Genomic DNA, 25,304 nt, shown 5'->3' on the forward strand with positions numbered 1-25,304 from the left:
AACACGACAATACCCCCAACAACACATGCAAATCGAGGCGGACCCGGGCACAAAATACAGCAAGCGAACTTTAAACAAGACAGCCCCCTGAAAAACAAACTAGGCTAATTAAGACCTAGTTAAACCCAAACAACTCACCCAAGAAAATTAATGAAGCAAATTGAGCCATTCCAGGCAGATTAAACTGGAGACTTTAACTCAGAGCACCCCCCCCAACCAAAAAAGGAGGCAATATGAGGTGGTCCTGGGCAGGTAAAACTGCAAACTTTCAACAAGACAAACCCTCACAAAATATATCATGAAAATTGATGTGGTCCAGAGCAGTAATATCAGATTTTAAACCAGACCGCCGTCCAACAAATAAAACAGGCAGGCAGGTAAACCCAATATTTTAAATATACAACCCCATATCAAAACAAACATGCAAATTGATGCGTTCCTGGGTAGGTAAAATCACAGATTTTAAACCAAACAGTCCCCAAAATAAACTAGGCAAATTTAGGTCGTCCCGGGCAGGGAAAGGAGCAGATTAGAAACCAGACAGGCCCGCCAAACAAACGAGGCATATTAAGGCGGACTCTTGCACAAAATACAGTAGACTTTAAACAAGACAGCCTTCCAATTAAACCAGGCAAATCGAGGTGGCTCAGGGCAGGAAGAAGAGCAGATGTTAAACCAGACAGTTCTCAACCTCCCCCCCACCCCCGAACAAATCAGGCAAATTAAGGCTCTCCCGGGCAGGTAAAACAGCTGATTTTAAATGAGACAGCCCCTTATCAAAACAAAGCAGGCAAATTGAGGCATTCTGGGCAGGTAAAACTGGAGATTTTAAACCACACAGCCCCCCCACCCACCCAACAAAACAAAGCGGGCAAATTGAGGCGTTGTCGGGCAGGTAAAACAGATTTTTAACAAGACATCCACCCAACAAAATAGAGTCCGTCTTGGGTTTCCCTCCCCAAACCAGTTAAGAGGCCTGGGCAGGTGAGAGGGGGGCTCACGGTTGCTTGTGAGCTAGAGAGCCAATTGGTAAGCTCAGGCTGATTTTGGATGAGTCTTCATATAGCCATTGCTTGAAATGTATCACAAACACTACTTAATACTAAACTCAAGGATACCATATTTTTGATTTAAAATAAATCAATTAGGAGATGGAGCTATCATTAGGTTACCAGCAAAGAAGCAAGACACTGCATGGATGTTAAAATGGTTTACAGAAGCAGCACATACCATCTATAACCTGCTAACAGTAAGCACAGCCGTGCCTTTAGGCAAGTGCACATGTGACGGGTTGGTACACTTTCGAATCATGTAACTTCTTTAACATTGAAAAAAGGAACAAGGCAGAAATTGCCAGTGCTAATGCAGTACAACACCATTTGAGAGATGATGCAAAAGCTTTTTTAACAACATAAATTATATTTTAAAACGTTGGTGTGATGAAAACCTATGGCATCACAAGTTGTAATTACTCCCTGGCAGATGGTCAAAAGAATCAAAAGGAAACCAGTGCACGCGTGGAAATAGGGTAGTTAATCTAAGTCTCCTCACATTTGCTGTTCATTTAAAGACCGAGATCAAGTGCCAGAGGCTATTAACAGAAAAGCTTGTAGCTATTCAAAACACGAATACTTGTGTGAAGTCTTTTTTCAAATTTAAAAAAAGTTCCTGAGGCAGTAACTAAAAAAAAGACAAATTGAAGGCTACAATTAATGGTGTGCTGCTCCATGGGAGTGAGCACCTGAGGAAAAGAAGGGACAAATAGGAAAGGTTAACCACTTGAAAGCAAGGATTTTTAAAGGACACTGAAGGAAAACAATGAAAAGCAATAGACTGGCTATAAGCCCACAAAGTACATACAACTTGTCTCAGACTGCGCAAGCGCTGTCTAGGCTCCACCTAAAATTGCTATTCCAGCATTCATGTGATGAATGATTCTGATATGGCTTAAGACTCCTGGTTCTTTCAACAGGCATGATGCCCAACACAAATAAAATTGGAAACTTATAAAATAGGTGCCTGGGGCATTCCTAAGGGATGGCGCAGTGGTGATGGTGGGGCATAGTAGAAGTAATAACCAAGGATTTGTGAGCCCCCCCACCTCTTGTGCTTGTATTTAGACCGAAGGACAAGGTTACCTCTGCCCCAACCTTTTACCTGCTGATTACTACCTACTGTCATTTCTTAAGCTGGTGATCCTAGATGATAGAGGAGAGGATGTCCCTAACACTGAATCTTGACTGCTGATGCTGCATGCAGATAAGCATACAAGTCGCAAGAAACTTCCATATAGTTGGAAAGTAATCCCCCAAGGACTTGCTTGGGGGCCAGTGTAATCGAGAAAGACTTTGTCCTAGGAGTCTCCCTCTGACCTTGAGATTGAGCCCAGACCCCACAACATTCCCTGGGACCAGGTAAGCACAGTCAGGCTGTCCACCAGTCCTCAATCTTGGGGAGAAATGGTCCCTTTTTTTGGCTAGACATCAACATCACGAAGTTCACTTATTAAAGCAAAGAGACTGGAAAAAAAATTCCAGTGTAAAATGGACCATCCACCTTTCCACCATATGCTTTACGCAGGGCTACTGGAATTGTGATTCTGTAGGCAATGCATTTTCCACACAATTATGGATTTGCTGCATTTACCCCATAATCTATCATCTGCTGTAGAATTAGCAAACTTTAAGAAAAAAAAATTGTAGCACAAATGGATCAAAAGTTACTAACAAAGCAGCAAAACGTGTTGCTCTCAGGTGTTAGAATCTTTGCAAAGGTTGACTGGTCAACGTTTGGTAGCTTATTACTGTAGTTGAGTGTTAAAGTGGCACTAGTGAGTTGAGTGTTAACATGGCTAAACAAATTCCCAAATAATGAAGTAGTCCAATCAGAAAATGTGCATCATTACACCACCTAACTTTACTGGATACATAATTTAGTCAACACTGATGCGAAATGAAGCCTTTTCATGCTGCATAATTCCAGTGGCCCTGACTTTAGGGGTACTTGAAATATTTAAGGGCTCGAACTTAACATGTGAAAATAATAAATATATCATTATGGAAAAGAAAACTTTTAGTTCCTCACATTCAGTATCCACATTTTTAATTTTTGAGTGGTTCTTCGCTAGATCGCATACACAAATCCTCAAATTCAATACTCTATAGACTTATGTAGGTAATTGGATTATTTGGGGTAGGTAACCCACCTCCAGGAATAATCTCACCCCTTGTCAGGGTAAACCCTTTGGTAGCTACGCAAAGAGCAGACCAACTTAATTTAGGGCAATGTATTAATGCAGTGACAAAACAGTAATGAGGTCAAAATGCAAAACAATGAAAACCCTAACCCCAAATAGAAAACTAGAGCACATTTAGTTTAAAAAAGATTTCACCAAACTGGCAAACATTCTGTAGTGGGTGCCTGGAAGTGTCCTTTTATGCCTGGCATGAGCTAGTTGGTGGGAATGACTCCTGGGCATGTTCTCAACAATGGGGTAAGAGTTCCCAGGGTCAGCCCTACCCACTTTGCGTATTTTCAAAATGTCAAGTCTCCAGCCATTCTCCACATGGGCGGGGGTGTATGTGCGCGCTCCCACATCTAACACTAAAATCCAACTTAAGGTAGCCACTGTACCCACAAACCCAGAGACAGAAGTGTGGTAGAACAAAAGTATGGCTTTCTAGCGTCTACTCTGGATGCACAAGAATTTTTTTCTGCATCCTGTTTTCCTTCAAGTATGTCCCAGTGTTATCAGCAACACGAGAGACCGAACTCTGGTAGGACAAAGCAAGCTTCATAAGCATCCGGACAGAACTTGTAAGAATTGTCTTGCCATCCTGTTTAGTGCCTTTCAAATGCACCCCAAACTGTTATATGTAATCCAGCAAAACTGTCAAGCAGGGTTTGACATAGTAATGTCAAAAATTGTTTATCGCCTCACCCCGCATCTTCGGTGAGGTTCCGAGGAGTCATCTCTGCCTATTTAAGTCAGATACATGGTTTTGGTGATGCAAGGGCCAAAATATTCAGGTTATGCACCATTTAGGGGGGGGGGAAACTCATAGGTGCAATTTATCACACCCAATTAACAACGTACTTGAAGGTATCATTATTTATTGGGTGTGATCACGCCCCAACACCAGCCAATCGCAGTGAGTGTCATAGAAATTAAAGCTACATCCGTTTCCGTAGAGTACATACGTGAGCGGTTGCACTGGAAGAGCAAGCTGTGTACAACCATAGGACATCAGCAATAAGAGACACAGTGAAGTTACAAGCCATCACTCATAATGCCAGTAACGGTAAGATTCAAAATGTGTGGAGAGTGACCTTAAATATTTGGGGTTGGGTACCTTGCATACACAGGCGATAATCTTCCCTTGGCAGAGGATGAATAAAGGCCAGTGGCTACATGGGAATAAAAGTGATACCAGGTGGGTTCTTGGTCATCATGGCATGTGGGCACAGGATTGAATGAAAGCAGTCTGAGGAGTTTCTATGGAGTTTCCACTACAACAAGAGAACACTGTGCCAGTGTGTAAGGACACTGGATGCCATAGAACCACTTTGAGACCTTTCCGTAGGGTCCCAAGGAAGCCAGAGGGTATTAACAGTGACAACTCATTTTTTTTCCGGGTTGCTACTTGGCAGGTTATTAACTGACCTAGCTTGCATTTTTATGGCCAGGCCAGTAAGAAAGGGGGCAACCCTATTTATGACCCATGTTTTGGGACCATCTTTCTATTGCACAAATATTCCCTTTTAGCACTCTACTATCAGGGTCCTGCAGTTCAGGCTGCTGTATGATTAGACTCTCAGACAATTAACACAGGGAGAAATCAAAGTATCTGGAATTTCAAATCAGTTTCTAATTTCATACAAGAAAATAGCTTTTTTTTTACAGCTGTGTAAATAATCATATATACCAAAGATAAATATTGGAAACCAGAAGGGCTTGGTGCCTTCCAGGCCAGAGATTCAACTTCAAATCAGTTTGTATCTCTAGGAGTTAAACATTGAGCCATATGGACAGTGTTGTTCTATGTGGGAGGGTTTGTTACATTCTGGTTCTTTGAAATATTTTGAGACTCAGTTTTTCTAAAGTCTTTTTCTAAGTTCACCTTAAAGGCAAAAGCAATTGTCTAGCTACATTTAGTATGCAGTGATTGAATTTCTTGGTTGGGAATGTGCTCAAGAATGTACCTCATGCAAGAGGTCTGCCCTCTCTTCCCCCAACTGTGCCCCCCCCCACAAAATAGTTATAGGTATCCAAAGGACCCAGTACTCAAGAAATTGATTTCCTGGCTGGTAAAATATTTGTTTGCATCTGTCTAGTGGTGTCCAAGGAAGGGTTACTCAGTGTGTGGTTGGCAGTGTTCAGGAAGATGGCCACTGTCACCAGAGATCAAGCTCAGTTGCTACTGGACTAATGTGGGAGCCAACATGACAGTGATGGTGGCAGTTGACCTTCGATATCAACTAAGAAACATTTGAAATTCCCTTCCTAAAGTAGTTGCTCTTGAGCGAGCTGGCAAGGCCGGTGTTATCTCGCAAGTTGAGTCTATTAACGTTCCTCTTCAGAGCCAGCCTTCCTTTAATCTCTTGTACCTATTAAGGATGTGCTATACTACCCTGCTTGGCAAGAACAGCAACCTATTTAATCACATCTGTCTTGGAATTCCTTAAGTGGCTACTCTAATCAAGAAACACCTTGAAATAACAAATTGGCAAAGCAAATGTCTTGACAATCTTTTTTTTTTTTCTTGTCATGCTATACAGCATGGCATTTAAAAAAATAAATAAAAGCAATGGCACGGCCGTTGTTTCATTCAACATGCATGTGCACATTAAAACAATGATGTGGGAGTGGACTGTTTTGAAATGCAGAGTGAAATAGTGTAAAAATAATGAAAGGATGACTGGGTTAGGGAATGGGTGGGGTAGAAGGAACACAGTGGGTGTAGCAACACTAGCTAAAAAGAGCAATGTGGATTGGGTAGAGGCATTCCGGGGCGAGAGAGATCAGCACAAGTGGGGTAGGGGTAGAGATGCACATGGGAAAAAGTAACTTTGGGGGCAGAAAAACACATGAGGTGGGGTCAGCTAAAAAACACATGAAGTGCTTAAAAAGGAAAAAAAAGTTCTTCCCCCAATAGAAAGCAAAATAGATCTAATGAGGCTATGTCACATGAGCCGGAAAATCACAAGATTAACTTGCTGGAAGAGTGACAAAAAGCAGACAAATTAATGACAGTAAAGATAACAATGGAAAACAATAGGTGGACTGCAAGCCCCTGTATGTTATGGGTAAGCCCACAATATACTTTTTGCAATCAGACCGATTGATGCCTCGTGGCTCCACCTAACTAATACATAAAAATTTATTTATATGAAAAATGGCAACCACTTGGGACAAAATCTGAAATCCCTGGGTGAAAGTAGAACCTAGTTAACTTCAGCAGTTTTTTTTTATTTAAGATGAACTTCTTCTCAACATAAGGCTTACCTCATCCTCCATGCTTACAAAAAAAAAAACAGACTGGACTGGTTTTAGATTAGGGGTGTGTGAATTTGAGGTTGCTCACTACTCGTACGTATGAGAAACCTATGCAAAGTGTGTTGGTATGAGTGTTTTTTTTTATTCAAGTCTTTTTTATTGAATTTTCTGAAACTCCGGATAAAAAGTACATATGCATAGAAGTGCAGTTGCAATATAAATAAATATACGGACAGAACACGTCAGCGCTCTTGGAATAGGGATACAGAGAGGGGGAGAGGAGAAGACTGTAGGATTTGATTTGACATAGTTGCCATGTTGACATTTGGGTTATACAAACAGCAATCACATAATATAGGTTATGGAATTCATGATACATATTGCTACCACCACTCGTTCCTCCACTCCACGCCATCTAGCAAAGATCAGAAAATTAAGAAAGTCACCAAAGTGATTACGTGCAGCACGCTTACGAGATGACATGACCCAGGGCCAAGTTATCACACCGTTTTTTGGCCCATGTTCTACAGCATCAGCAAGAAATGCTATATGCTGATGCTGCACAGTATCGAATAATAGCATTGGCAAATCCAATAGGTGCCAGGACTGCATGTAACTGTAGCTGATGAAGGACCGCCATAGCTTCCTTTTTTTGCTGCCTTTGTGGAAACCTAAGCATGGCTGACGGAATGCATAGTCGTATCTGCCATGTTGGAGATCTCGGCTGTGCCTGCAGCGTTTTGTTGACTTTTTGGCCAATCAATCCTACAGAGGTAGATTTCTCAATGTGGGGCAGGCCAATCATTACTCCTACAGGTACTACAGGGCAATCAATATCGAGAGGCATCACTACTCAAAGATTGGGTGAGTTCACCAATTTCACCATGCAAAACGGGCTCATTGCCTGTTCACTGACCTTTATATCTATCTATATATATATATATATTCACTTAAAAACCATAGGTTTCACACACATTATAGTTAGGAATTAGCATTTAAAAAACCTTGCAAATTCACTTAAAAAACCATAGGTTTCACACATGTTATAGTTAGCTGGACATTTCACTTGTGAAAAACCATTGAAATTCCCCCGTTATAGTTACTGCAGGCAACTATAACTCACGCGACTGCAATCCTCTGCTGATGACGTCAGATATTACATCACTGTATTTAGACACTTATTTACCCATGTCTTCTTCCATTAATTTTTAGCTATACATATATTACAAATATTTTTTTTTCAGAAAGACACATTTGTCATCAGTGATGTAATATCTGACGTCATCAGCAGAGGATTGCGGGCTCGTGAGTTATAGTTGCCTGCACTAACTATAACGGGGGAATTTCAATGGTTTTTCACGAGTGAAATGTCCAGCTAACTATAACATGTGTGAAACCTATGGTTTTTTAAGTGAATTTGCAAGGTTTTTTAAATGCTAATTCCTAACTATAACGTGTGTGAAACCTATGGTTTTTTCAGTGAATTTGTACGTTTTTTTAAATGCTAAGTTATGTATTTATTTATCTTTTTTTTTTTAAGGTTTTTCACCGTGCGCGTACCGTACGTGCACGGTGCGCTTCGCGCACCGTGCGCGCGCCCACGTTACGCACTTCGCGGAATGTTTCCGTTTCTACCGTACGCGCACGCTACGCGTACTACGCGATTTTTCGCAAAAAAATTAAAGGAAATTTTGGCCCTTGGGGGTCCTTCTGGGACCCCCTGACTAAGGCTAGGGGGGGTCAGGAACTGTCCACCCTGCCCCCTTTTCACGTTCTCCACCTTTGTTTTTCACCCCCTCAGACTGCGAGAGACAAAATGGCGGCCGACACTTCCTGGTTTCGACCGATTTGAATGTTTACTAAGATCTAACAACCAATCAGAATCGCGCTCGCGCACGGCAGCGTGCGCGTACGGTAAGTTTTACCGTACGCGCACGGTGCGCGCTTATAGATATATATATGCTTTTAAATGCTATTTTCTCAGGAAATACTGAACAGATTTACACCAGACCTGCAAAAGGCACATCCCTGACCTGAGGCCTACCTCTCTGCCAAATTCCAAGTAATTCTGTTCAGCCGTTCGGGCTGTAGCTTGGACTAAAGGTCCTATGGAAAAATGCATGGGGAAAACGCGTTTTGGAACCCCCCTTTTTCTCAGCCCCCGCTTGACGAATCCCCCCGAGACTTTCAGGGAAGGAGCGGAGCGGAGCGCCCCACCTATTTTGAAAATTTTGCGAGGATTTGTCAATCGGCGCCACAGTTATTCCAAATAGAATGTTGCGGATTTCCTATGGAAACACGATCCTAACTATAACTATCTACTGGCGACCGCCAGTAGATAATAAATATATATATATATATATATATATATATATATATATATATATATATTCACTGAAAAAAACATAGGTTTCAGGGGTGTTATAGTTAGCTGGACTTTTCACTTGTACAAAACCATTGAAATTCCCCCGTTATAGTTAGTTTAGCTAACTATAACTCGCGCGCCCGCAATGCACTGCTGATAACGTCACATATTACATCACTCATGACATGGTCAGTGACATCACTCATGACATCACTGATGACATCTCAAATGACATCACTGATGACATCACTGATGACATCATCCAGTAAATGTGTGTTTTTCTGAAAATTAAATATGTTTTGAATATGTATATCTCAAGGTCGATGGAAGAATAAATGGGTATATAAGTGTCTAAATGGATGATTTGTTTTTGAAAAATTGATTGTGTAACTGACTGATTAAGTGTATCATAGTGAATACATGGCTTAGTGAGTAATGTTTAAATATGTAAATATCTGTATCAGTCTCTCACTTTGTGTATAAGTGGCTGCATGGGTTGGTGAGTAGCTACATGGATGTCTATATAGGTTATTAGTTGGTTTTTTGAGTATCAGTCTGAGTGTCTGCATGGTTCGGTGGGGGGTATTACATAGTGCATAGGTGCATGAATGAGTGACTCACTGTTTGTATGTGTTGAACACAGCATGTGTGCAGGACTGTTTGGGTGGATGAGTGTGTGTATGGGTGTGTTAGTGAGTGAATGACTGTCTCAATAGTGTCTTTATGAGTAACTACATATGTTTTAAACTAGTATATGTGACTATTGGTGTATATATGTGAGTATATGTGAGAGTGAGAGATTGAAAGAGTTCCTGTACGAATAAGTATGTGTTTCTATAAGTGATTGTTTAAAAGACTAAGTATGTGTAAGTTTCAGTAGAAGTAAGTGTGGTGGTGTGTGTATAACTGTATATGCAAGTAAATGTATGTTTGATTCTTTATTAGCATGAGTGACTATGTGTGTGAGTAACTCTATGGATGAGTGGCATTGTGTAACAGGATGTATAGGTGTATGAGTACATATGATGAGTGAGTACATGTATAAGTGACTGTATAGGACTGTTGGTGAATGAGTGGATGTGTATGTGGATCTTAGAATTACTGAAGAGGTTGTTGTAACTGGTATTGGTATGTCCATTGTTTTGAAAATGTTAGTCTCTATTTTTGAATGTGTGTATCAAAGGTTATATTAGGGTGAGAGGAGGTCTGCCACTCTATCACAAGGATGATGTCATCAGTGATGTCATTTGAGATGTCATCAGTGATGTCATGAGTGATGTTACTGACCATGTCATGAGTGATGTAATATGTGACGTCATCAGTAGTGCATTGCGGGCGCGCGAGTTATAGTTAGCTGAACTAACTATAACGGGGGAATTTCAATGGTTTTGTACAAGTGAAAAGTCCAGCTAACTATAACACCCCTGAAACCTATGGTTTTTTCAGTGAATTTCTGAGGTTTTTTAAATGCTAATTCCTAACTATAACGTGCCTAAAACCTATGGTTTTTTTCTGTAAATTTCAAAGGTTTTTTAAATGCTAATTTCTAACTATGCCTACAGAGATAGAACATGTGAAGAAAGAAGAAAAAATGCACAGAAAGAAACAAAAGAAGTGCAGAAAGAAGCAACGGAAGTCCACAAAGACAAAGAAAATTGCAGGAAGATGGATAACATGCAGAAAGAACAAAAAGAAGAGCAGAAAGAAGCCTTGTTGCAAAATCATCCTGTACCCTCAACTTTTTCAGACGGATACTGGTGGTAACTGAGTCTGACTAACCAGTCCTAGAGCCAGTGCTATGTTAAAAGACACTTAGAATACAGTGAAACTCCTACATACACTAGGGAACATTATGCGTTGGGGTCCCCCTGTGATTAGCATGACCTCCTCTGTAAGCCCCTAGTATATAATAGGGCATGGGGATTAAAACTACCTCTTAAAACAGGCCACAGGGCGTTTTTGCACACGTTAACTCAGGCCCCGTCCCCTCCCTTCACCACTGTGTAAACACGTCCTGTGTCCGTTTTTAGTTGGGAGATTAAGTTCATTTGAATCCTGAGGGTCCCTAGGGTCCAATTAGCCCACTAGGTACCTCCAGTAAGTGCCACAGAGCTGCGTTGCAGAGAGGTGTAAAAAGTGGCACGGCCTGGACCACCTCTCTGCAATGCAGCTCAGTGGCGCTTACTGGAAGCACTTGGTGGGCTAGTTAGCCCCCAGGGGCCCTCAGTATTGAAGGGAAATTATATCCCCAATTTAAAACGTGCCATAGTGCGTGCTTTCACACGTCACCTCAGGCCCCGTCCCCTCCCTTCACCACTGTGTAAACGCGCCCTGTGGCTGTTCTAAGTTGAGAGATTAAGTCCCCTTGAATCCTAAGGGTCCCTAGGGTCAAACTAGGCCACTAGGTACCTCCAGTAAGCGCCACAGAGCTGCGTTGCAGAGAGGTGTAAAAAGGGGCTTGGCCTCAGAACACCTGTCTGCAGCGCAGCTCCCTGGCTCATACTGGAGATGTCTGTTGGGGGCGCGTTTGCAGAGTGCTGCACGGAGGGGGCATGGCCTCCGGCACGATGCCAGTCTTTTATTTATTTTAATTTTTTAAGAAGGGGGGCTGTGTGGTTCCCCTTCTTATTCTAATTTATTGGCCATGATAACCCCATCCCCCAGGGCCTGTCTCCTAATTATATTTTTTTGACCCCAATCCCCAGGGCCGGCCACTGTTTTTTAATATTTTTAAAAAATATATATTTATAGACACACCTAGGACATGCTGGACAAACGGTACGTACCTATCACCCTGACGATTTGCGTGATATTCATTAAAAGGCGACTATGCATACAATGAATCCACGAGGAATGTATTTACACCACTAGTGAAGCTCTAACATGTCTGATGCCCTACCGTGCCTAATCCCGGTAGACACCCTTGTCGTTTATTTATACAAACATGGGTAGCTATTGACGGGCACATTTAATACACATGCACACCAAGCCATTCAAAGGGGATTCGACAAAAATTAGACCAAAACTATGCAAGAAACCCCCCTCACGGTTAATAAAACACACATCCACTGCCGGATGTGTAATACTTTTTATTTTACTCTCTGGAAAGGGGACGAACATCACTTGAGAGTCACAGCGCGCTCCTGACAGAGCCCAATGCTGTGTTACACCCACCATTGCCTGCCGAGTGCCACACACCACTGTGTTGTATTCCACTAGCTAGTGCATATGCTATGACACTCTCTAGCCCATGTGCACTGTAACACCACCCCGTGAATATGTCATGCCACACTTGTCTTCGCACAGGTTATATTGCCCCATTTAACGTGCCTTCCTCAATGCCTATGTTATAACGCACAGTGCTATGCCATACATATTACAATCTGGGATCCATATCTTTGTCACAGTGCATATGCAACGTTACACTCCCCAGCACATATTTTATATTACAACTTTAGAGACTAGTTAGGTTACACAACACTGCCCTGTGCATATTACACTCCAAGACCCATATCGCATAGCACACGCTAGTGCCTGTGCTATCTCGCGCTCTCCAATGAATCTGTCATTGCGCACAATGTATTGCATATTATATTTCACGCCCGGTTCATCTTATATCACACTTTTTGGTGCATAGTTTATACCATACACTATATCTAGTTTTCATTTTCAATCGTGCTCTCAGGACTATGTTCTATATAACACTGTGTTCACCTACCCTTTTCACGGGCATTACATTTTGAGATAGGGGGTGGAGGGTCAGGGGGTGTTTCTGCCAAGTGAGCCCGGAGTCACAGTCACAAATGTCCTCTTCTTCCTGAATAAAAGTGAGATTATGCTGCATACTTGTTCATATTTTAAGTAGTTCGCACAGACACAATGTTTTAAAAACAATAAAGTTCCTAATACCCGCCTTCTCTGAACAGTTAGCTTGCTGCCCCATCCCCCTCCTCTCTATCCTCTGTTGTGTGAATCCATGGACTAGCCTCCTCCCTCCTGCCATGCATGGTCTGATGTGCTGCCACTGCCCTCAATTTAGTATGATGTACCAGTCCACTCCTCCTGCCCTCCATTGCCCAATTCTATGCCCCATCATTGACCTCCTGCTTAAACTCTGTGCTTAGCTTGCTGCCCCTATTCTTCTTCCCCCTGCCCTCCGATGTCTTTGTGCATGCCCCTGCTCCATCCTTTTTGCCCACCATGTTCCATGGACCTGCCACTCCTATCTACTCTGAGTGTTCTGTTGAGCTGCCACTCCCCTCCCACCTGCCTAGCATTGTCAGATGACTGTAACCTGTCCCTGCCACCTCCACCCTGCCTGTCCACATGCCATGCCCTTATCCTCTTCCTCCTGTCCTACATGGTCCATTGTACTGCCACACCCTTCTGTCCTCCCTGGTCTGTTGTGCTGCAACTGCTCCTCCTGCCTGCCCCATGTGGTCTGTTGTGAGGCCCCTTCCCCTGAACTTTTTTGTCTGTGCACAGGTCCTGACCCTCCCTTCTATCCTCCATCGTCCTTTGTGCATGCCCCTGCACCCTCCTTCTTGCCCATCATAGCCATTGTGCTGCAACTAACTCTCCCACTTGCCATGCATGGTCTTCTGTGCGCCATGGCCCCTCCCACCTTCCCTGTGTGGTCAGTTAGCTGCCCCTGACCCCCTCCCACCTTCCCTCCATGGTCTGTGTGTATGCCATCACAGTCTCACTGTTGCTCTTCATGGTGTGTCTTGCTTCTAGTGCCCATCCTGCCTGACCTCCATGGCTATCTTGCTGCTCCTGCCCTGCCCCCTTGCCCCCAGCCCTCTGTTTACATGTGCAGACCCCTACTCCCTCCCTCCTGGCTTGTCTGTTCCATTGTAATGCCCCTGATCCGTCCCTCCTGCCCTTTATGGTCTGTTATGCTGCAGCTTTCTCTCCTGTCTGTCCATTATGGTCAGCTAGCTACCATTGCCTCTTGCCCCTCTGTTCTCTGTTGTCCATGTGCATGGGCCTGTCCCCTCCCACTTGCTTTATATGGATTGTTGTGCTGCACTCCCATCCTGCATGCCCTGTGTGGTGTATTGTGCTGCTGCAAACCCTGATGCCTGCCCTGCAGGGTCAGTTTGGTGCACCTCTCCATGTCCCTCCTGTCCTCTGTTATCCAAGTCCATGTCCCTACCCCATTTCCTTCCATGATCCAATGTACCATACTTGCGAACATTTTGAAATTGGTAAGAGGGAGATTTTGAAAAAACACTGGGGTATTGATTTTCCCCTTTGAGTTACATTGAAAAAGAGGAGATTGTAGACAGGAGACAGATCAAATAAAGACCATTTGAGCTTAAAAACATTGGACGTTTCCTGGCTGAATCGGGTCTGTTGGCATGTATGGTTGTACTACCATTGCCTCTTTCTTCTTCCCACAATGGTCTATTACATTGCCACAGCCTCTCTTGCAAGTCCTGTATGTTGGTTTGTTGCCCCTGCCCCCTTTCCACTGCCCTCCATAGTCTGTTGTGCTTCCACGGCCCTTCCTGCCTGCTCAGTGTGGTTAAATTGTTGCCTTTGCACCCTCCTACCTGCCTTCAATTTTCAGAGTCCGTGCCCCTGGCCTCTGCCTCTCAACAGTATCCTAATGAACAACTAGATTGCTAACATTCTATATTTATTACAAAAGTGTGGAACGCCTGACATCATCTTGATGTAATCAAAACTGTAATACCTAGAGCATTTCCTTTAGAAATTACATATATGAGAGGGTCTTATTGGCATCAAAATTATGGTTAGTGCTCTAAAAGACTAAAGTAAGGACATATTTTCTGAGTTTTCAAATAGCGACAAAGCACTTTTAAATTATTTGTAATCTTTATGTTTTTTTATCCAGTTGACCACTTGATTAAATGTTGCACTTAGGGGAGAGGATGTGGTGTTACTTCCAGAACTGCAGACTTTGCAACTGGGGAACTAGGTTGAAGTGTCTGCTTCAGCTCGACATTCTGTGATTCTGGTCAAATCACTTAGTCTCCCCATGTCTACAACCAAAATGAATTTGTTCTTGTGTGATGTAACCAATGCTCATGTAAAGCACTCCAATACCTGACAAGTCTGCACTATATAACACTGCAAAAACACAAAATAATAAGTGTTTTGCACACTTCTGTCATTGGGCTATATTTGGGCTATATCTGGGTGATTTTGGGCTACATTTGGGCTCTTTTGTCTCCGGTGGCCATCTTGGGAGATTTATTTGTTATGAAGTTTCCTAATTTCCTCATGTACTGCAGTCTCCTCAGTAGGAAATGCTTTCAGTTTTTTACTTTGATTCCATCATGAAGGTATTCAGATGTGTCACACATTTGCCATAAATTCAGAATGTTAGCACTCTTTTTGCTCATTAGATCACTGCAGTAAAGCTACTGCTCACCAGGGAAAACTGCTGCTGGTATTGAAAGTGCATGTTTCAGTCTGCATGTCAGAATTTTTAATAAAATAGAAGAGGATTTGAGAAGTCACTCAAAATGTGCCCTCATTTTCTTTCTCCAGCATTAATCATAATTTCTATGGCAAAATGAACCCCCTCATTGTGTTCCTTTTTAAATTAAATGTTTTAAGTATTACCAGTTTATTCCAATCAAGATGGCTTCAGGTGTGCCATACTTTTGTCATAATGAAGACAGTAAGCGCTCTAGTTGTTTTTAAGAACATTCTGGGACATTCTGTCATTGGGCTATACTTGGGCTACATCTGGGTGATATTTGGGCTACATTTGGGCTCTTTTGTCTCTGGTGGCCATCTTGGGAGACTTATTTGTTATGAAGTTTCCTAATTTCCTCATTTACTGCAGTCTCCTCAGTAGGAAATACTTTCAGTTTTTTACTTTGATTCCATCAAGAAGGCATTCAGATGTGTCACACATTTGCCCTAAATTCAGAATGTTAGCACTCGTTTTGCTCATTAGATCACTGTAGTAAAGCTACTGCTCACCAGGGAAAACTGCTGCTGGTATTGAATGTGCATGTTTCAGTCTGCATGTCAGAATGTTTTAATGAAATAGAAGAGGATTTGAGAAGTCACTCAAAATGTGCCCTAATTTTTCTTTCTGCAGCACTAATCATACTTTTTATGGAAAAATGAACCCCCCCCATTTTGTTCCTTTTTAAATTAAATGTTTTAAGAGTTACCACTTTAATCCAAGCAAGATGGCTTCAGGTGTGCCATACGTTTATCATAAGTAGGACTGTTAGCGCTCTAGTAGTTCTTTGGAACACTCTGGGAAGCTGCAGTAGAACACAAAGGAATCAACTGACAGTCTCTGCCCTTATTGGATGTACATGTTTTACTGAGAATGTCAGACTTCATTCTCACATGACTGAGAAAGATAATGTGAATTTACAGAAAATAAGCTCTCAGTTTAGCTTATAGATCACCTTCCAAACCTCTGTGGTAAAAGCATGAGAAAATATTTTTCTCTCAATCATGATATCCCAGCAGAAGGCTTTTTCACATGGTGAAATCACCTTAGAACATACCACAATTCCTAAAATGAGGATGGTACCATCAACAAATGATTTATAATGTAACTAAAGTCTTAAAACCTTCTATTAACTGCAATGCTTTTTAATGAGGTGCTATCATGTATATTGGTCCCAAGATGGCTGCCAACACTTCTTGGATGAAGTGCTGACAGCCAATCAGATCTCAGGATGAGATGTGTGGTTAGGCTCCGCCCACATATATATATGCTTTTAAATGCTATTTTCTCAGGAAATACTGAACAGATTTACACCAGACCTGCAAAAGGCACTTCCTTGACCTTATGGCTACCTCTCTGCCAAATTTCAAGTAATTCTGTTCAGCCGTTCGGGCTGTAGCTGTGTCTAAATGTCCTATGGAAAAATGCATGGGGAAAACGCGTTTTGGGACCCCCCTTTTTTCTCGGCCCCTGCTTGACGAATCACCCCGAGATTTTCAGGGTAGGAGCTGAACAGAGAGCCCCATTAGTTTTGAAAATTTCGCGAGGATTCGTCAACCGGCGCCAAAGTTATTCAAAATAGAATTTTGAGATTTCCTATGGAAACTAGGTTGTAACTATAACTATCTACTGGCGACCGCCAGTAGATAATATATATATATATATATGTATATTCACAGAAAAAACCATAGGTTTCAGGCACGTTATAGTTAGGAATTAGCATTTAAAAAACCTCAGAAATTCACTGAAAAAACCATAGGTTTCAGGGATGTTATAGTTAGCTGGACTTTTCCCTTTTACAAAACCATTGAAATTCCCCCGTTATAGTTAGTTCAGCTAACTATAAATCGTGCGCCCGCAATGCACTGCTGATGACGTCACATATTACATCACTCATGACATGGTCAGTGACATCACTCATGACATCACTCATGACATCTCAAATGACATCACTGATGACATCATCCAGTGAATGTGTGTTTTTCTGAAAATTAAATATGTTTCATATATGTATATCTCAAGGTCGATGGAAGAATAAATGGGTATATAAGTGTCTAAATGGATGATTTGTTTTTGAAAAATTGATTGTGTAACTGACTGATTAAGTGTGTCATAGTGAATACATGGCTTAGTGAGTAATGTTTAAATATGTAAATATCTGTATCAGTCTCTCACTTTGTGTATAAGTGGCTGCATGGGTTGGTGAGTAGCTACATGGGTGTCTATATAGGTTATTAGTTGGTTTTTTGAGTATCAGTCTGAGTGTCTGCATGGTTTGGTGGGGGGTATTACGTAGTGCATAGGTGCATGAATGAGTGACTCACTGTTTGTATGTGTAGAAGACAGCATGTGTGCAGGACTGTATGGGTGGATGAGTGTGTGTATGGGTGTGTTAGTGAGTGAATGACTGTCTCAATAGTGTCTTTATGAGTAACTACATATGTTTTAAGCTAGTATATGTGGCTATTGGTGTATATAAGTGAGTATATGTGAGAGTGAGAGATTGAAAGAGTTCCTGTATGAATAAGTATGTGTTTCCATAAGTGATTGTTTAAAAGACTAAGTATGTGTAAGTTTCCGTAGAAGTAAGTGTGGTGGTGTGTGTATAACTGTATATACAAGTAAATGTATGTTTGATTCTTTATTAGCATGAGTGACTATGTGTGTGAGTAACTCTATGGATGAGTGGCATTGTGTAACAGGATGTATAGGTGTATGAGTACATATGATGAGTGAGTACATGTATGAGTGACTGTATAGGACTGTTGGTGAATGAGTGGATGTGTATGTGGATCTTAGAATTACTGAAGAGGTTGTTGTAACTGGTATTGGTATGTCCATTGTTTTGAAAAGTTTAGTCTCTATTTTTGAATGTGTGTATCAAAGGTTATATTAGGGTGAGAGGAGGTCTGCCACTCTATCACAAGTATGATGCCATCAGTGATGTCATCAGTGATGTCATTTGAGATGTCATCAGTGATGTCATGAGTGATGTCACTGACCATGTCATGAGTGATGTAATATGTGACGTCATCAGCAGTGCATTGCGGGCGCGCGAGTTATAGTTAGCTGAACTAACTATAACGGGGGAATTTCAATGGTTTTGTACAAGTGAAAAGTCCAGCTAACTATAACACCCCGGAAACCTATGGTTATTTCAGTGAATTTCTGAGGTTTTTTTAAATGCTAATTCCTAACTATAACGTGCCTGAAACCTATGGTTTTTTCTGTGAATTTCAAAGGTTTTTTAAATGCTAATTTCTAACTATGCCTACAGAGATAGGACATGTGAAGAAAGAAGAAAAATGCACAGAAAGAAAAAAACAGAAGTGCAGAAAGAAGCAACAGAAGTCCTCAAAGACGAAGAAAAGTGCAGGAAGAAGGATAACATGCAGAAAGAACAAAAAGAAGAGCAGAAAGAAGCCTTGTTGAAAAATCATCCTGTACCCTCAACTTTTTCAGTCGGATACTGGTGGTAACTGAGTCTGACTAACCAGTCCTAGAGCCAGTGCTATCTTAAAAGACACTTAGAATACAGTGACAACACCTACATACACTAGGGAACATTATGCGTTGGGGTCCCCCTGTGATTAGCATGACCTCCTCTGTAAGCCCCTAGTATATAATAGGGCAGGGGGATTAAAACTACCTCTTAAAACAGGCCACAGGGCGTTTTTGCACATGTTAACTCAGGCCCTGTCCCCTCCCTTCACCAATGTGTAAACACGCCCTGTGTCCGTTTTTAGTTGGGAGATTAAGTTCATTTGAATCCTGAGGGTCCCTAGGGTCCAACTAGCCCACTAGGTACCTCCAGTAAGTGCCACAGAGCTGCGTTGCAGAGAGGTGTAAAAAGTGGCACGGCCTGGACCACCTCTCTGCAATGCAGCTCAGTGGCGCTTACTGGAAGCACTTGGTGGGCTAGTTAGCCCCCATGGGCCCTCAGTATTGAAGGAAAATTATATCCCCAATTTAAAACGTGCCATAGTGCGTGTTTGCACACGTCACCTCAGGCCCCGTCCCCTCCCTTCACCACTGTGTAAACGCGCCCTGTGGCTGTTCTAAGTTGAGAGATTAAGTCCCCTTGAATCCTAAGGGTCCCTAGGGTCAAACTAGACCACTAGGTACCTCCAGTAAACGCCAGGGAGCTGCGTTGCAGAGAGGTGTAAAAAGGGGCTTGGCCTCAGAACACCTGTCTGCAGCGCAGCTCCCTGGCGCATACTGGAGATGCCTGTTGGGCTAGTTGGCCATCAGGGACCCTCAGTATTGAAGAGGAATTAATTCCCCAACTTACAACTCGCCAGGGGGCACGTTTGCAGAGTGCTGCAAGGAGGGGGCGTGGCCTCCGGCACGATGCCAGTCTTTTATTTATTTAAATTTTTTAAGAAGGGAGGCTGTGTGGTTCCCCTTCTTATTCTAATTTATTGGCCCTGATGACCCCATCCCCCAGGGCCTGTCTCCTAATTATATTTTTTTGACCCCAATCTCCAGGGCCGGCCACTGTTTTTTATTATTTTTTAAAAATATATATTTATAGACACACCTAGGACATGCTGGACAAACCGTACGTACCTATCACCATGACGATTTGCGTGATATTCATTAAAAGGCGACTATGCATACAATGAATCCACGTGGAATGTATTTACACCACTAGTGAAGCTCTGACATGTCTGATGCCCTACCGTGCCTAATCCCGGTAGACACCCTTGTCGTTTATTTATACAAACATGGGTAGCTATTGATGGGCACATTTAATACACATGCACACCAAGCCATTCAAAGGGGATTCGACAAAAATTAGACCAAAACTATGCAAGAAACCCCCCTCACGGTTAATAAAACACACATCCACTGCCGGATGTGTAATACTTTTTATTTTACTCTCTGGAAAGGGGACGAACATCACTTGAGAGTCACAGCGCGCTCCTGGCAGAGCCCAATGCTGTGTTACACCCACCATTGCCTGCTGAGTGCCACACACCACTGTGTTGTATTCCACTAGCTAGTGCATATGCTATGACACTCTCTAGCCAATGTGCACTGTAACACCACCCCGTGAATATGTCATGCCACACTTGTCTTCGCACGGGTTATATTGCCCCATCTAACGTGCCTTCCTCGATGCCTATGTTATAACGCACAGTGCTATGCCATACATATTACAATCTGGGATCCATATCTTTGACACAGTGCATATGCAACGTTACACTCCCCAGCACATATTTTATATTACAACTTTAGAGACTAGTTAGGTTACACAACACTGCCCTGTGCATATTACACTCCAAGGCGCATATCGCATAGCACGCGCTAGTGCCTGTGCTATCTCGCGCTCTCCAATGAATCTGTCATTGCGCACAATGTATTGCATATTATATTTCACGCCCGGTTCATCTTATATCACCCTTTTTGGTGCATAGTTTATACCATACACTATATCTAGTTTTCATTTTCAATCGTGCTCTCAGGACTATGTTCTATATAACACTGTGTTCACCTACCCTTTTCACGGGCATTACATTTTGCGATAGGGGGTGGAGGGTCAGGGGGTGTTTCTGCCAAGTGAGCCCGGAGTCACAAACGTCCTCTTCTTCCTGAATAAAAGTGAGATTATGCTGCATACTTGTTCATATTTTAAGTAGTTCGCAGAGACACACGTTTTAAAAACAATAAAGTTCCTAATACCCGCCTTCTCTGAACAGTTAGCTTGCTGCCCCATCCCCCTTCTCCCTATCCTCTGTTGTGTGAATCCATGGACTAGCCTCCTCCCTCCTGCCATGCATGGTCTGATGTGCTGCCACTGCCCTCGATTTAGTATGATGTACCAGTCCACTCCTCCTGCCCTCCATTGCCCAATTCTATGCCCCATCATTGACCTCCTGCTTAAACTCTGTGCTTAGCTTGCTGCCCCTATTCTCCTTCCCCCTACCCTCCGATGTCTTTGTGCATGCCCCTGCTCCATCCTTTTTGCCCACCATGTTCCATGGACCTGCCACTCCTATCTACTCTGAGTGTTCTGTTGAGCTGCCACTCCCCTCCCACCTGCCTAGCATTGTCAGATGACTGAAACCTGTCCCTGCCACCTCTACCCTGCCTGTCCACATGCCATGCCCCTATCCTCTTCCTCCTGTCCTACATGGTCCATTGTACTGCCACACCCTTCTGCCCTCCCTGGTCTGTTGTGCTGCAACTGCTCCTCCTGCCTGCCCCGTGCGGTCTGTTGTGAGGCCCTTTCCCTGAACTTTCTTGTCTGTGCACAGGTCCTGACCCTCCCTTCTATCCTCCATCGTCCTTTGTGCATGCCCCTGCACCCTCCTTCTTGCCCATCATAGCCATTGTGCTGCCACTAACCCTCCCACTTGCCATGCATGGTCTTCTGTGCTGCCATGGCCCCTCCCACCGTCCCTGTGTGGTCAGTTAGCTGCCCCTGAACCCCTCCCACCTTCCCTCCATGGTCTGTGTGTATGCCATCACAGTCTCACTGTTGCTCTTCATTGTGTGTCTTGCTTCTAGTGCCCATCCTGCCTGACCTCCATGGCTATCTTGCTGCTCCTGCCCTGCCCCCTTGCCCCCAGCCCTCTGTTTACATGTGCAGACCCCTACTCCCTCCCTCCTGGCTTGTCTGTTCCATTGTAATGCCCCTGATCCGTCCCTCCTGCCCTTTATGGTCTGTTATGCTGCAGCTTTCTCTCCTGTCTATCCATTATGGTCAGCTAGCTACCATTGCCTCTTGCCCCACTGTTCTCTGTTGTCCATGTGCATGGTCCTGTCCCCTCCCTCTTGCTTTCTATGGATTGTTGTGCTGCACTCCCGTCCCGCATGCCCTGTGTGGTATATTGTGCTGCTGCAAACCCTGATGCCTGCCCTGCAGGGTCAGTTTGGTGCACCTCTCCATGTCCCTCCTGTCCTCTGTTATCCAAGTCCATGTCCCTACTCCATTTCCTTCCATGATCCAATGTACCATACTTGTGAACATTTTGAACTTGGTAAGAGGGAGATTTTGAAAAAAAACTGGGGTATTGATTTTCCCCTTTGAGTTACATTGAAAAAGAGGAGATTGTAGACAGGAGACAGATCAAATAAAGCCCATTTGAGCTTAAAAACATTGGACGTTTCCTGGATGAATCGGGTCTGTTGGCATGTATGGTTGTACTACCATTGCCTCTTCCTTCTGCCCACAATGGTCTATTACATTGCCACAGCCTCTCTTGCAAGTCCTGTATTGTTGGTTTGTTGCCCCTGCCCCCCTTTCCACTGCCCTCCATAGTCTGTTGTGCTGCCACGGCCCTTCCTGCCTGCTCAGTGTGGTTAAATTGTTGCCTTTGCACCCTCCTACCTGCCTTCAATTTTCAGAGTCCGTGCCCCTGGCCTCTGCCTCTCAACAGTATCCTAATGAACAACTAGATTGCTAACATTCTATATTTATTACAAAAGTGTGGAACGCCTGACGTCATCTTGATGTAATCAAAACAGTAATACCTAGAGCATTTCCTTTAGAAATTACATATATGAGAGGGTCTTATTGGCATCAAAATTATGGTTAGTGCTCTAAAAGACTAAAATAAGGACATATTTTCTGAGTTTTCAAATAGCGACAAAGCACTTTTAAATTATTTGTTACCTTTATGTTTTTTTATACAGTTGACCACTTGATTAAATGTTGCACTTGGGGGAGAGGATGTGGTGTTACTTCCAGAACTGCAGACTTTGCAACTGGGGAACCAGGTTGGAGTTTCTGCTTCAGCTCGACATTCTGTGATTCTGGTCAAATCACTTAGTCTCCCCATGTCTACAACCAAAATGAATTTGTTCTTATGTGATGTAACCAATGCTCATGTAAAGCACTCCAATACCTGACAAGTCTGCACTATATAACACTGCAAAAACACAAAATAATAAGTGTTTTGCACACTTCTGTCATTGGGCTATATTTGGGCTACATCTGGGTGATTTTGGGCTACATTTGGGCTCTTTTGTCTCCGGTGGCCATCTTGGGAGATTTATTTGTTATGAAGTTTCCTAATTTCCTGATGTACTGCAGTCTCCTCAGTAGGAAATGCTTTCAGTTTTTTACTTTGATTCCATCATGAAGGTATTCAGATATGTCACACATTTGCCATAAATTCTGAATGTTAGCACTCTAGTTGCTCATTAGATCACTGTAGTAAAACTACTGTTCACCATGGAAGTCTGCTCCTGGTATTAAAAGTGCATGTTTCAGTCTGCATGTCAGAATTTTTTAATTAAATAGAAGAGGATTTGAGAAGTCACTCAAAATGTGCCCTCATTTTCTTTCTTCAGCATTAATCATAATTTCTATGGCAAAATGAACCCCCTCATTGTGTTCCTTTTTAAATTAAATGTTTTAAGTATTACCAGTTTATTCCAATCAAGATGGCTTCAGGTGTGCCATACTTTTTGTCATAATGAAGACAGTAAGCGCTCTAGTTGTTTTTAAGAACACTCTGCGACATTCTGTCATTGGGCTATACTTGGGCTACATCTGGGTGATATTTGGGCTACATTTGGGCTCTTTTGTCTCTGGTGGCCATCTTGGGAGACTTATTTGTTATGAAGTTTCCTAATTTCCTCCTTTACTGCAGTCTCCTCAGTAGGAAATACTTTCAGTTTTTTACTTTGATTCCATCAAGAAGGCATTCAGATGTGTCACACATTTGCCATAAATTCAGAATGTTAGCACTCTTTTTGCTCATTAGATCACTGTAGTAAAGCTACTGCTCACCAGGGAAAACTGCTGCTGGTATTGAAAGTGCATGTTTCAGTCTGCATGTCAGAATTTTTTTTAATGAAATAGAAGAGGATTTGAGAAGTCACTCAAAATGTGCTTTAATTTTTCTTTCTGCAGCACTAATCATACTTTTTATGGAAAAATGACCCCCTCATTTTGTTCCTTTTTAAATTAAATGTTTTAAGAGTTACCACTTTAATCCAAGCAAGATGGCTTCAGGTGTGCCATACGTTTATCATAAGTAGGACTGTTAGCGCTCTAGTTGTTCATTGGAACACCCTGGGAAGCTGCAGTAGAACACAAAGGAATCAACTGACAGTCTCTGCCCTTGTTGGATGTACATGTTTCACTGAGAATGTCAGACTTCATTCTCACATGACTGAGAAAGATAATGTGAATTTACAGAAAATAAGCTCTCAGTTTAGCTTATAGATCACCTTCCAAACCTCTGTGGGAAAAGCATGAGAAAATATTTTTCTCTCAATCATGATATCCCAGCAGAAGGCTTTTTCACATGGTGAAATCACCTTAGAACATACCACAATTCCTAAAATGAGTATGGTACCATCAACAAATGATTTATAATGTAACTAAAGTCTTAAAACCTTCTATTAACTGCAATGCTTTTTAATAAGGTGCTATCATGTATATTGGTACCAAGATGGCTGCCAACACTTCTTGGATGAAGTGCTGACAGCCAATCAGATCTCAGGATGAGATGTGTGGTTAGGCTCCGCCCACATATATATATGATTTTACTTTTGATTTTCTCAGGAACTACTGAACAGATTGACTCCATATATGCAAAAGGCACATCCCTGAGCTGAGGACTACCTCTCTGCCAAATTTCAAGTAATTCTGTTCAGCCGTTCGGGCTGTACCTTGGACTAAAGGTCCCTATGGAAAATTGCATGGGGAAAACACGTTTTGGGACCCCCCTTTTTTCTCAGCCCCCGCTCGATGAATCTCCCCGAGACTTTCAGGGTAGGAGTGGAGCGGAGCGCCCCACCTATTTTGAAAATTTCGTGAGGATTCGTCAACCGGCGCCAAAGTTATTCCAAATAGAATGTTGCGGATTACCTATGGAAACACGGTCCTAACTATAAGTATCTACTGGCGACCGCCAGTAGATAATATATATATATATATATATATATATATATATATATATATATATATATATATTTATATCTTGCACTTCCGTCCTGGGCGTAGTTATTCTGAATGCTAAATCACTTCATGT

This window comes from Triturus cristatus, chromosome 1_2 (genome assembly GCF_964204655.1).
Source record: "Triturus cristatus chromosome 1_2, aTriCri1.1, whole genome shotgun sequence".
Taxonomy (NCBI): domain Eukaryota; kingdom Metazoa; phylum Chordata; class Amphibia; order Caudata; family Salamandridae; genus Triturus; species Triturus cristatus.